Source organism: Macaca nemestrina, chromosome 16 (assembly GCF_043159975.1).
Source record: "Macaca nemestrina isolate mMacNem1 chromosome 16, mMacNem.hap1, whole genome shotgun sequence".
NCBI lineage: Eukaryota > Metazoa > Chordata > Mammalia > Primates > Cercopithecidae > Macaca > Macaca nemestrina.
Genome location: NC_092140.1, coordinates 38,950,466 through 38,965,312, shown reverse-complemented (window position 1 = coordinate 38,965,312; position 14,847 = coordinate 38,950,466). Strand labels below are relative to the sequence as shown.

Below are 14,847 nucleotides of genomic sequence, written 5' to 3'. Positions count from 1 at the left end.
TCACCTTCTGTTTGTTTCCTTACCTTAATCCTCACCAAGCCCAACTTCCTCTCTCATCCTGACCCCTTCCTCCAGACTAGGAAGTGGCTAACCTTCTCCTTGCCAAAGCCAACCCCTTCATCTTTGCCCTCAATAACATCCATTCCCATTTCTTTAGGAATCTTAATGCCACCAAGTATTCTCTGTTGCTCCCAAATTTGCTCCTTTCCAGTTCTATTTGCACCTTTCTTTGTCCTCATCAAGTGCTCAAGTTTCTTTCATTCTAAAAAAAAAAAATCTTTTGGCTGCATATTTGTAATCTTCATTAATATACTACCATCTCCTTCATCTGTTCATCTAAATTCTCAAAAAGGTGGTGTCTCCTTACTCTTTCTTCCTTACGTTTTACTTTTAAATTGGGTTTTCCAGCTTTCTGCCTTTAAAAATATAAAAATTGCCTCCTAATTGCCAGTTCCAGGGGACACTTTTTATTCCTTTTTTATATTATCATATTATAATGCATTTGACTACCCTTTTAAAACATTCTACCTGTTGTTTTTCTTGAACCTTGTATTTTTCTGTCATATTTCACTGACAGTTTCTTTTCAGGTTTCTTAAATCCTTGCCTTAGAAAGAGAGGTTTAGGTAAATTATCTTCAAAACTCAATTGAAAACTGCTAGGTTTTATGTGAAAGACTGATTTTTTTAAATGTGGAAACGTGGTCCTTTGGAGGAGGGAGTCATTAGACATAATCGGTTCTTCCTGTAAAACAATTAAGCTTATGTCCCCCTGAGTAAAGCCACCTGAGAGATGTCTATTTCAACAGGTAATGGAGCAACCGTCAGCTGGATACGGACTTTGATGCTTTGAACTAGAGCATTTGTCACATTTTTAAACATCATTTATTCTCATCTCCCATTTTTTCCATTGGAGGTTAAAATGAGCCCTATCTTCGAGGTTGGAAAAAAAAAACAAACCAAAAACAGAAGTGTATTTGAATTTTGTTCTGAATCCGAATAAAGCCAGTGCCCACAATCCAAGGGCTCCATATTCCTCAGGCTGAGATCGTCCCATTAGATGTGATTGCTTCTTCCCTGAGCTGTCACCTTCTGCACGGGGTCTAGGAGAACCTGAGCATAGTTGTCCCTACTAGATCTACTCCATGGATGAAGAGTAGAAGGCAAAACATTAGCTCTTTTTTTGTACCACAAAGCCAGTCGATATTGTGGCCTGCTCTGGAAATTAGCCAATACCCATGCAGAAGAACTGGCACTGATCAGAAAGCCACGGAAGATGAGCCTTTGCACCCCTGGTGGTTCTTGCAGTATTGCTGGCTTCAGGGTGTGCTACTGTTGTGTTTCCAGCTGGCATGACTGCAGGCGTCTTGCTTTCACGAGCTTCTCCCCATCCATACATTAAGAATGGGACACACTATACCCAAAATCACTAACACCAGGAAAAATGCCAATTTCAACTTTTAAACAGTTTCATACTTTGCAAACATTGTTGCAAAGTAATTGCAACTTTGATGATCCGACATTTGCAAAAACAACAACAACAACAACAACAACAACACCTTATGTTAATCTTAGTAGTCAAATCCAAGCCTTAAGACTTAACTAGTGATAGACGCTCTTTCACGTGGTGGTGCCTGAGTTAAATAATTTCACTGAATAAGTTAATAGGTAAGTGATTATATCTAAATTAAATAAAAATTGAAATTTATATTAAAATATACATAGAAATGTGTATTAAAATACATTCTAAATATATGTATATTTAATGTGTATTTGTATCCATATATATAGACCACATGCTTTAGATAAACTGAAAAGATTATTCAAACAGCCCAGATACATGCCTCATTTTCCCTGAAGAAAGTACTTGGTTTCCAAGAAATTTATGCTTCAGCAGCCCTTGTAACAATAAATAAAAATCTGAGGGTTAGAATGTGATTCAGAGATATCCGGAGTCTACAATTCATTCCCAAACACAAGGAGTCAATATAAATCCTGTGAATTTCATTGTCTGCTGCCAGAAAACCTATTTAATAATGAATAAGAAATGCTTAGAAATGTTCCCTGTTTAGGGAACACAGTCCTTATTTGGAACACAAGACCTTGTAAGCCCTTTAAAAATTACCCATCATAAGTACAACACTGTCATCTTAGTTCATCATTAGGGAACTCTGCACTGGAATAACTCCAGACCTTCTTAGTACATTGGAAAGATGGTCATGAGAACACATAGAGGTTTCATTGCATTCTCAGAACTTTTTGTTACAGGACTTGTTTTTAGTTATTCTTTTTAGTTAGTTGATTTGATGTAATTTCCATATTATGAATTGGATCCAGATGTTCGAACAGTAACTTAGACACACACTTTAAAGGTGTTTTTGCTGTAAAGATAATGTCCTCTAAATACATTAGCCTATTATAAGATGTCAAAGGAATTAAATTTAAACTACAATAAAACTACAGAGGTAAAATATCTTTTCCTTTTATGACCCAACTCTCTAGGTATATTCCAGAAGACCAAGAAGCTCCTCAGCTATGCTCACATTTGGGCCATTAGAGTAGTGCAAAGGTGAGCCTGTTCTTACTAGACATTATTTGATAGGTTGGTTAGTTGACCTCCATGACAAGAAATATTTTGCATGAATTTAAATCAGTACTCAGTATATAACTTAATTAGGATGTGTTCAATCTCTATATGATGTGTTGAAACCAAAAGAACTTCTTAAGTGGTGTGCTACAGCTTGCCATGAGTAGGTTGCAAGTCGCTGAGGTGCTAATCGCAGGCACTGTAAAAGTGGCCAGGAGGGAGTGCCTGAGACCACTGAACTCCTTGAGCAACTTGTTTCTGTCTGAGAAGATTCTGCCCTGTATACTCCAGTGTTCCATACAAATATAACTCTATATGGAGCCATATGTGTAAAGATCGAAAAGCATTAGCTCAATAATAGATGTTGAATTTTCACTAAAGCAAGCAAGACATCTAAGGGCAAGCTTTCCAAAATTTGTTCCATGGCTCAGTAATGTCATCAAAGACCCAATCTCATTTCATTCTTCTATTTCAGCATTCTCAGCATGTTGACATTTGTCTCTAGGCTGGTTACCTCATGGTTGAAAAATGGCTGACAAAATTCTAGGTTTCACATTTTTAAATGGGAGCAACTGAAGAAGTGAGGGAGATGTTGAAAGTGATCATTTCTCATGTGGCCTTCTCTTTTTTAAGGGAGGAAACCGCTTGCTAAAGTGATCTACTATACTTTCCCTTATGTAGTATTGACTAGAATGATGTTACTTTCATGTGGACATTGATGCAGGGGAATAGGACTACCATGAATAGCTTGGACATTCATGGGGTGGGCATACTGCCACCCGAATAGAAGAAAACAGAAGTGCAGTTAGCAAGAAATATAGGAGAATGACTGCTAGGTAAAAAACAAATAGTGTCAGCTATTGAGAGATTTATCAAAAGGAAATAATGTTGTTGATAATTTTAAGAGTCATAACCACTTGCAAGTTAAAGGTAATATAAAATTTCTCAAGTTTTGCCCCTTCTCAGGACTTCAACTCTACCTGCTTCAGTTTTTTTAAATAGCAAATTTAGGGTCTTCATTAATGTAGAAATACTGTTGAATGTATATCTGTAGCCACAGTTTCTGTAGCCACAAAGTGAGAGAAAATATTTGCCAAACAGATATCTGATAAAAGACTTTGATCTAAAATATACAAAGAAGTCTTAAAACTCACCCATAAGAAAACAATAAAAAAAAACCCTCAAAGAAATGGGCAAAACTTCTGAACAGGTACCTCACCAAAAAGATATGTGGATGGCAAATAAACATATGAAAAGATGCTTACCTTTTGTTATCAATGAAGTTAAAACAACAACATATCACTACACACCTACTAGAATGATTAAAATCTAAACAGCTGACCATACCAACTGCTGATGGGGATAGAGAAAAATAGAATTTTCATTATGCTGATGGTAATGAAAAATAATAGGATGGCTTTGCGAGACAATTTGACAGTTTCTTAAAAAGCTAAGTATAATAGACTTACATAATCCAGCAATCATGCTCCTAGGTATTTAGCCAACAACCAATGTAAAAACTTACGTCTGCACAAAAATCTGCATGCAAATATTGGTAGCACTTTTATTTATAATGACCAAAAATTTAAAATGACCAAGATGTCCTTCAAAAGGCAAATGTATCCTTCAAAAGGTGGAACAAAAGGTATGCTACATCCATACAATGGATTACTATTTAGCAGTAAAAATAAATGACCCATTGAGCTATGTAAAAACATGGCTTGATTTTAAATGCATATTACCAAGTAAAAGAAGTCAGTCTGAAAAACTTATATACTTTATAGAGACAGTCAAAAGTTTAGTAGTCACCAGAGGTTTGGAAAAGGGGTAGGATTAAATAAAAAGAAGCACAGGGGATTTTTTAAAAGGTGAAGCTATTCTGTATGATACTATAATGGTAGAAATGACACTATGCATTCGTCAAAACCTATAAATCTTTATAGTACCAAATGTGAACCTTAATTTATGAAAATTTAAAAAAATCATTTAGGAAGTCAAGGAGTCCCAGGAGAGAATGCAGACTGTGATAAAAATAAATCTGTGTTATGAATATATGAAATAACTTCACTGAAGGGTATTGGGTAAGAGGTGATGCTCTGAGTAACTTATGAAATGGGTAGAAACTGTAAAACTAAAGACAAATAGAACAATACATAAGCACTGTACTCTACTGGATAAAGGTTATTTTCCCCATAGAAGTACAAATTCACAGTTCTAAAAGAACTGTTATGTATATTGAAAATGAGCAATTAAGTGCATGGCAAATGGTGGGAACAAGGTGTCTCACTATTGGACTAAGAAGTTACAGATGTGCAAGAGGAGAAGGCTAGAATGATCCATGTGGTAATGCATTAGAATTGGAGGCGTCAGTATGTCAGGGAAATAAAATATTTTTCTTCCCACTTTAGGTTCATGGTCAAACCCCTAAAACCAAATGACAGATGGATGAGAGAAAAGCATACAATTTATTATATACATTTTATATGAGATAAGAGACTTCAGAAATGAAGACCCAAAGAAACAGTTAAACATGTGCATTTTTAAAAAATACCAGGTCTGATGAAAAAGTAGATAGTCATGGAGAAGTATGATTGGACAGAGAAGGTATGGTCTAATGGTAATAAACTGGAAGGTGCTTAGTAGGACCAGTTTGTTCAGATTCTTCTCCATGTCCTTATGTCTTCATAAATAAAGATGTTTCTTTTCCTCCAGAGGGAGGGCACCTCTGGAATAAGGGTCTTACAACCTGCTTCATGGGAGAAGGATGACAGGAAGGTGAGAGTGATTTTCTTGCTTCTGCTGTTTTTCTCACATGCCCAGGTATCATATTTTGGGGAAGCATGCCCTGTACCCCATTATATATGAACTGATATTTATCTTAATACAGATACATAAAAAGTATTTAAAAGTATGTGTACATACACAGGTCAGTGTGCACACGTATATTTCCTTTCTCTGCCAATGAAAAAGACCTAGAAGCAAAAACACCCCAGTAGCAATAAACATACCTAGTGCCCAGATTTTGTTCTCTAATACCATTCTTCAGCAAAAGAACCAAGGCTTCTTAGAGAAGTGGATAATTCTATGGCTGGGGCAGATCATATACTAGATGAGTCCAGGACATCTTGTAATGCTAGAAGTTAGGGAAGTGCTCAAAAACATTAATAATTACATTCATAGGTGAATGTCAAAGGGACAGGAGCCAACTGAGTTTCTAATGGCTAAAGCTGGAAGTATTTGAACAATAAAATGTAAAAAGCAGTACTAGATTATAGTTCAAAGTATAAAATACATATGAACCCATACCCATATACATGAGCAATTAAATTAATCGATAAATGCAGAATTCCAAATAATTACGTAGGTACTCCTACAATTCCACAAACAAGCAAAATACACAATCCAAGTCAATAGGAATGCCAATGGCTACATTCTATTATATCGCACATAAATTTGGAAGAGCTTAATGGATTCCTCAATGAATAAGGTTAATAGTTTTAAAATTCTTTTTAATGAAGTCATTTTTGGGGGATATTTAGCTATTTAGTTATGCTGGAACTTAAAGAAGGAAGAATGCTGCTTCATTCTAACAAACAATAATATCACTTTTAAAATTGTATTTTTCTCTCGAAAGCATACAAAATAGGGGTAAAGGGGAGAAGACTTTACACCTACTATATTGTTCACGTACTTTAAAATAATAATACTTCCAGCTCCACAGAACTTTGTGCTCCACTGAGAAACCCTAATCAAGGTGCATGTGTGTAAGTGCTAAGCATGTCATCAGTTTTCAATTCAAATAAAAGATCCGGGCTGCCTTCTTTTGAAAAGGACCCTGATGGAATGGCCTGGATGAAAATCTTTCATGACTCACCCCTCTAAATCTGGAAGCCTGTGTTCTCAGGGGACTGCAAGGCCACTCACGAGACAGACGTGGCCCAACACAGAACAAGCTGTCCAGAACTGGAGCAAGGACAGCCAGGGTCTAATCCTGTCCCTTTCATTTCCTAACTCGCAGTTTCACCTTGAGCAAAAGTTTTTAATTTTGCTAGTTTCTCGTCAGAAAAATGAGGTGTTGGATCAGATGATATATGAAACTAATGGAACTCAGAAATGCTGTGTGTATACTTTCTTCCTTTGAACAGCAAGAGCTAGGGTTGGTGCATTGTCCCTGCAGGTCTGGCTGCATTGACCCTTGACCTCTGTGCAAAGCTGCAAAGCTTACAATACAGACTTGGAGAGGCCCAGCTGCCTTGAGGGGAGAGGAAATTGTCCAGGAGCAATTGTTTCCATATGCATTTCCAGAGCTGAAAACACAGGAGCGCTTTGGAGCCAGCAGGAAAGGGAAGCAATTTATCCTCTTTCACATCCTTCAGAAGCTTCCTGGGGAGTTCATGCCCTTGGTCTACCAACACCTTTCTTAGTATTGATTCTTGAAAGGAAGTCAGAAGCGACCTTGAGAGTTAAGGGCATTTAATTCTGAATTTCACTATATAAACCTTGTTTTGAGGCATACTTTGTAAACCAATCTCTTGGTTCAGAGGTTTAACAAAATCTGTTTAAATGTAATTTGGAATATTAATTTTTCCTATGACATTATTAGGCAATGCATATTCACATCATAGACAATGGAGTGTGTGGGTGTCTTGTGTTTTGCTTTGCCACAAGTAATATTCATCCTGGTAACAATTTTTGAGGCTTTGCCTTTTGTATTATTTAGTCCAATTGCAAATCATCAGGTAAAAAATGAGCAATGCTGTTTTTTCTTTTACTTAAGAGTGTAAGTGTCCAACCAGTGTCATGTCTCCTATAGATGGAGGAATGTTCATTTTTTTACCTTTCTTCATATTCTTTTCCTAGACACAACTATTTCAACCCACTCCCACAAACCACAGGTTTATACCTATACAGAAAGGGAGAAAATTGAATTCTTACAAATGATATTTTACAAAATATCTCACAGTCTAATCATAAATGTGCAGAAAAGAATCAGGCACCGATGGCCATGATGCCTTTCTGCCCCCTACTATTTTTCCCCATGCCTCAATTACTCTGACTTTTGATTGCCATTTGGATAATCTATTTTTAGTGGTGACTGAAACCAACAATTATGTGCTATAAATTATGTTCTTTAAATCCATAGCTCTTTTCCTTATAACTCAGGATATCACCAAGAGTTCTGGCAGTGCCTGTCCCCAGATTGGTTTCACGGGTCCAGCCTAGGATCAGAAGGCCAACACAACTGCTTTCTCTGTTGAAGACATGCAAATATGCCACCTTACAAAGATAACTAGGATGTCCTGCTCAACATCCCAGATGCAAGCAACTGATTGATATAGAACAAGAAATTATACTGTTGGAGGCAACAAAACCTGTGTGATTTTGTGTGAACATGACTAGAATTGTGGTGTGGCCGTTTTGAAGAGTAAATGTGTCTCAACAGGAAACACAGAAAACCAATGGCTTTTTTCTTCAATTGAATGAAGCTTGAGAGTAGACTAACCAGTAACAATGTCCAGCACAGGAAAGGACATTTTCATCATATATATGTTGGAGATTTTGAAGCTACCATTTCGTTGCAGCACAAACATCTTTAAGTAGATAAGTTACTCAATGGTCATAACGATTGTTCTTTAGAAATTAATTAGAAGGTACTGTGAACTTTGTATGAAACAACCGGTGTTTTATTAGGAAAAGGTTGTCACAAGAAATAAAGTACTCGAATACCGTAAAACAAATATAATTTTTTTTTAAAAAAGAAAACATCAGAGCTGAAATATTGTGATGTGTAGCATACACTATTGCATTGTGTTATACCCACTAAACCTCTTCTTTTGAACAGGTTGCTGGAATAAATCCCAAAGGAGCAAGATATCACTGAGAAGGATAGGAAGCCAAAATGGTTTCTGCCAATATCTGGGGAATGATTCTTTGAGAAGGCTGCACATTTGCCACTGAGCTCCTCTGAACCCCTGGGGTTTAGAAAGCAGATGTAACAAAGTGTAACATTCTACAACCTGTAATAAAGGAAAACCCAAGCCTTTTTAATATGTTTTAAATAGGATGTTACTCTCCTAGATCGAGCATATCATTTACCTTGAGAGGTACACTGTTCCCTCCTGAAGCCAGACCAACAACATAGGTCTGCTGAGAAAAGAGGAAATCTGGCTTGACAACTAGAGAATCAGATTGCCTTTAGTTACCAGATGTCTACATTTTTCTTTCTTTCTTTCTTTTTTTTTTTTTTTGTCTTTTGGTTCTTTACATGACCAGAATCATGTCTTAGAACTGGATTATCAATATGAGAATAGCAACAACCTGATTCTGTTGAAATGGCTTTCAGAAAGAATTGTTAGCTACCACCCTTTGGAGAGCTGAGTCTTAATGAAGGTGAAAATTAAAAACTAATGATACAAGATAACATTAGTAAAGAGATGACTTGGGTCAAATATGTTTTTATTTACTTGAGAGTTACTGTTAGCCAATTCACCAGCTCCCTCATAAATACCTGGATTCAGGGACTCAAATATTATTTCATTAGTACTCAAATATTAACTTTCTCTCTCTCGCTCTCTCTCTCTCACACACATACGCATCCTGCACACACATAACACAAACATGTCATAACATGATGTCAAGTCCAAAGGCAGTTTCTACTTTTCTAAAGAAATCCAGAAATAGAGGTGCCTATGAGTTAAGTATACTAAATGGTCATGCCGTGTTATTAGCAATCTTCTACGTTACCATATGCATTGAATTCATCATAATTATGTTTTATTTCTTGAAAATAAAAAAAAATTCCAGTGCATTCATTAATGTGCCAGCTTACCAATACCTAAATGCAATCATTATGCAAAACTATTTCAATTATTTTAAAGGATACATTCAGCAAAAAGTGAAACTTATTTCTGGGTTCCATTTAAAATGAAATCTCATTATTTAAATATAAATAACTAGAGGTAATGTTATTGATGAATTCAACTGTATAGTACATTTCAAAAAGTGAAAATTAACAGAAATAATTTAAATGCGTTCTTTATATTTGTCATTTGAGATTTTCTTTGTTTGCGACAATGCTATTAATTTCTTAGTCTTTATTGTAGTTAAATTAATGACTTTATTAGGGCATTTTCAAAGGCCAATCTCAAAGTTAAGCAAAAATCAGATATAATTGCTCAAAAGCACTGAGAAATCAAGAAAGGCTGGATTCATACACTCAAATGTGTTGTCATCAAGTCTTTGAAATTCTGTCTCTCTCTCTCATACACACACAGACACACACACAAGAGGTCGACTTATATGTCTATTGAAGTTATTCTTAGGAAAACTTTCCCAGGGTGGCCAGGCTAGGCGAGCAAAGTATATTCTGCAGAACAAATTCCAGATATTATTAATAGTCAAATAAGTGTGGGACATTGTGGGTTAATCAATGTTTATTTCCCTTACTTCAGACTTCCCTTAGTCTTTAATGCAGTGATGCATTTATGAATCTCCAAGAGGGGTAGAAATCATACAGTGCAGCAATTGCTAAAATTAATTGCCCACAGAATCTTTTTCTTTTATTGAGGCAGATCCCCTGGCAAGAATGTGATGAAAAAAATAAATAAGGGAATCCATAATAAATGACCTCATCAGAGTCACTCCGGATCTCAGTTCCATCATGCCCCTATCTTCTTGGTTGCTTGGCTTGTTTGTTGAGGACGGTCAACAGGTTTGAAATTGCCTCATCTTCTGAGTCCCGAGGCCTGCAAAGGACATCTGCCTACCCCAACTACTCCTTCCCTCAGAAGCAGGGGTGTCACAGACCCTCCAGGGCTTCTTTCCTCTTAAGCTCTTGTTGGAGGAGTGTGTGTGGGAAGGGGATGGGGTGAGAGAAGGGATGAGGTTATGTGGAGAGGGCCTCTGAAGATTTGTGACTCATCTGCTTGATCTTCCTAATGGAGAACAAGCATTTCAGCGTAACCATTTGGCCACATCTTATTCACTAAGGCAAACTCACGTCTCATGATAAATCTTAAAATAAAGCATATTGCCATACTGACATTTGCTTTATTACCAAACATAGATACTATGACACGTGTCTCTCTTTTCTCTAAGGGAAAACTTCATCATATATTTTGTAGGAAAAATCCCAGTATACAAGGTAAGACTACAACTTTCTTCATCACAATTAGGTAATCATAAACAGAATATTAAGACATTTATTGTATATAAAGACTGAAGCTCATTCAAAATGAAATGGGAATTGAGGAGAATTGACTTTTCTTCTTCATAATATCTTTCAATCTGATCAATGACATATTTCCAACAAATTTATAGAAATTCTATACTGAAGATTGTATCTATATGCATAATTTGTTTATGTTTCTTGGTAAGCTCTAGCTAACTCAGGTTTTTACTTTCTTTTTAATTTTTAGAGTGGGATTTACGGTGACTTGTAAATCTCAGCATTGTGGGAGTCCAAGGCAGAAGGATCACCTGAGCCCAGGAGTTACAGACCAGCCTAGGCAACACTGTGAGACCCGGTCTCTACAAATAATTTTAAAATTAGCCAGGCATGTGCCTGTGGTCCCAGCTACTCAAGAGACTGAGGCAGGATGATTGCCTGAGACCAGGAGGTTGAGGCTGCAGTGGGCCCTGATTGCACCACCACACTCCAGCTTGGGTGACAGAGTAAGACTGTTTAAATAAATAAATAAAATTTTAGGGATGGGATCTCACTATGTTGACCAGGCTGGAATAAATTGGCTATTTGCTGGCCTGAACATAGCACACTACAGCCTTGAACTCCTGGGCTCGAACGATCCTCCCATCTCAGCCTCCTGAGTAGCTGGGACTATAGGCTCATGCTACTGCACCCAGCTCTGTCTCAGTTTTATATATTTGTATGTAGCTCTTATCTCAGGGATTGCATATGCTTAGAAACAGAGGGTAAGGTTCAATAAAGTGAAGTGGGACAGTTAGGTACAGAATTTACCATGAAGGTGGCAACTGATTCTAGAGTACCTTTCTGATCTGTGGCTAGCAGAATTCCTTTAGTATTTAGAAAAATTCCTAGTATTCAGAACAGCCTCAAAAATATTTATTGAATTAAATTGAAATTAATGTGAAAGCAACTGAGCATATATCAATATTATAAACCTTAGGCTTTTGATTATTCAAAGCATACTTCTTCAGCTTGGGCTCAGATTCTAATCATGTGAGTTCTGTAATGCTCATTCTCTGTTTTAGATTACAGGCATTCTTTCACTTAAACTGATGTACTGGCTGGTGACTTTCTGGATTTTGTGTTTTCTCACCATCATTACAATTGTTACTATTTTCACTATTTTTCTTGTTGATTTTTAAAGTACTATGACCAAAAAAAAAAAAAAGTTTCTTTTAGGCATTTTGTGTTATAATTTTGGGTGTTTTTTTTTCTATAAGTTTCTATTTAAATGAAGTTTTAAAGAATACATTGAATGGTCAGGACTTTTTTTTTTAAGCATTCAAAAATCTAGCAAGAGATCTTAAAACTTTGAGACTCTCTATTGCGTTTAAGTAAGGTCTAGAATTTAAAAGCCACCATTGCCGTTTAACATAAACTATGCAGTAAAATAATGTGATGAATACATCTCTAGTAGTATTAGGATATGAAGTAAGTAAACACACACAAAAAATCCTGGGTTTCCTAAAGCTAATGACAAATTCACAGAATTGAAAAGGATGTGTTCCATGTACTTGATATACTACATAATGACTGTAGTTATGTTTATTTTATAACTAGTAAGTGAGACAGTCAATGTATCCATACCAATTGATGTTTCATGATATGCTTACTGGAGACAAACTGTTTAATACGTTTTTTTCTCTGTACCTACTCTCCCAATTGCTGATTAGAACAGGCCATTTTACATGTGGTCTAAAATGATAGTCCAAGCTTACCTATCAATTCTTATACAATTACTTTTCTAACATATTGTCCCTAACATTTACTCTCCTTAGCACATTTATTTCAAAATCTAGTTTGTATTTTCTTTTTCAGAAGTCTACCTTTATATTGTAGAGGGATTTCCCCCCCTACTGATTTTAATTCCTCTAAAACATTCCTGAATTTTAATTACTGACTTCTAGCCTGTGTATACTCTCTAGCTTTGATTTGTCAGTAGAAATAGCATTATCAGAGGGCTCCTTTGCGAGTCTCACCATTCCCATTGGAAATGCCCATTTATAGCCCCAGTTTCTTAGGTTCTTGCTACTCAAAGTGTAGTCCTGAGACCAGCAGCCTAGGCACCACCTGAGCGTTTGTTAGCAAAGCAAGTTGACGGGCCTCTTCCCAGACTTTCTAAATCAGCATCAGCATTTTAACAATATCATCACTGGATGATTGTATTTTAAAGTTTCAGAGACACTGTCTTAGGACATTTTTAAAGGGTCATTAAAAGTCACTGAACAGTTTGCAAATCACCCGGCTTACCACCTACTACCTGGTTCTCAGAACTACTTTTCAGCGTATATTTACACGTGCCTGCCATTCTTCCACCCGAGCTCTTAGAGGGGTGGGAACAGATTAGACCAGACCAGCAAATTTATCCCCTTCCTATTTCCCTAAAGCCACATCAAGTTGAATGATACTGAGATAGTACTCTGTCTTTTGAGGCTTCCTCAAATGGCCAGTTGTAACTCATTCAGGAAATAATCTCCAGGCTGTCGTTTTGTTTCTTTTTTGATAGAGTGTTACTCTGCTTTTTATGTTTAACCTGTATTCACTTCAACAACACATTATTTATGGTTGAACTAAACTCTCATTCTTAGAACTATTTCTTCCTCACTTTCTGAAATCTGCCAGTATGCAATATGCAAATATAAATATTCAAAACAGCGAGGCATGGGGCATGCATTGCATAAAGGGATGGGTATTGGATTGGCGTTAGGGTGCACTGACTCAGAACGAATAGCCTTCTTTACTTCAACTGTTAAATGGACAGCACTACATATCATTCTTATTTATTGATATACCATTTTTTTTTACTAGCTATAACCTCTATTTAATCAAAGAATCTCATTGCATTAGCACAGTGCTTGGTACAGCAAAGACCCTAAAAATAATGAGGTAAATGACATTACTCTCCTTTCATTCTAAACCATAAAGGGTTAAACTATGCTGTGTTAAGCAGAGGTAACATTTTGAAGTTTACAACGTACGCCAACCATAACAAACCCTATTGCTTTATACCAAAAAGCATTTCTGAGGTAGAAAAATAAACCTGAAAATAAAGAGTGCAGAAACAGTTTTGTTAATTGCTTGTCCTTGACATTCAAACACCGACTAACGTTACAGACAGACAGGGGGTAAATCAAGCTCGTGGAAATATCAAGTTTTTTTCTTTAAAAATATAATTCCCTCTCATTCCAAAAAAAGCACACTGGAGAAATGACACAGACTGTACTTCAAAATACAAGTGAGTCAGCAGACATCAAATAAAAACACCCACCAGCACTGATGCAGATCTCAAAACCCCCAGCTAACAAACAAGGCTTCAGGGCCTTGAGAGCCTCCAGCAGCTGGGAGAACAGAACGGGGCCGAAGAAAAATGTCTCCCCTTCCTCATAACCCTGTTCTCCAATAGTTTCCAATCTGCCCACCCACTCAGTTAATTCACTAAAAGCCTATTTGTATGGAGGACAGGAATAAGAAGTCCCCAGTGCAATACAACTCAGACAGTGATGAAATTAGAGGAACAAGCAGACTTTGAACAAGAGGTACGTGACATTTCACACTTAGGGGAAGTCTTCGGCCAGGTAGAGGCACCATACTGCCTCTTATATTAGCCTTGATGGCGACCAGCTGGAGCTCAGTTCAATTCACACATCACAAAGTGACAGCACTGGCTTTGGGCTACCCAAGCGGAGCCTTTCACAGCTGGAAAGATTGTAAACCAAGTATCAAACGTACCTACAATTTCTAAGCAGTCCTTTGCTCTCACTCATTTTATCTCCCAAATATGCTCTGTCCCCATAACAGATTATCCTACTAACCTGTCTAATCACCTCCAAGCATCCACACAAATCCCAAAGATGTCACTGTGTGTTTTATTGCCCATATTTCTAGTGAAAATCCTGCCTAGGTAGCGGTATCTAAAAATACTCCAAAACTCTGTTGCTTGCTCTGAAGAGGTGTTCTGAATAGTGTTTCTATGCAGTGGAATTCCAGAAGGATTGTTTTGCCTGTTCTGTTCATTAAGGTCAATTGGCTTTATGTTCATCATCACTCACGATGCTTA

General features: G+C 36.8%; 1 protein-coding gene across 18 annotated transcripts in view; it reads right to left on the bottom strand.

Annotated features, from left to right (window-relative positions):
- LOC139359089 (uncharacterized) overlaps positions 1-14,847 on the bottom strand; it is a 672,031-nt gene that overhangs the window by 128,543 nt on the left and 528,641 nt on the right. The gene's annotated exons all lie outside the window — the stretch shown is intronic.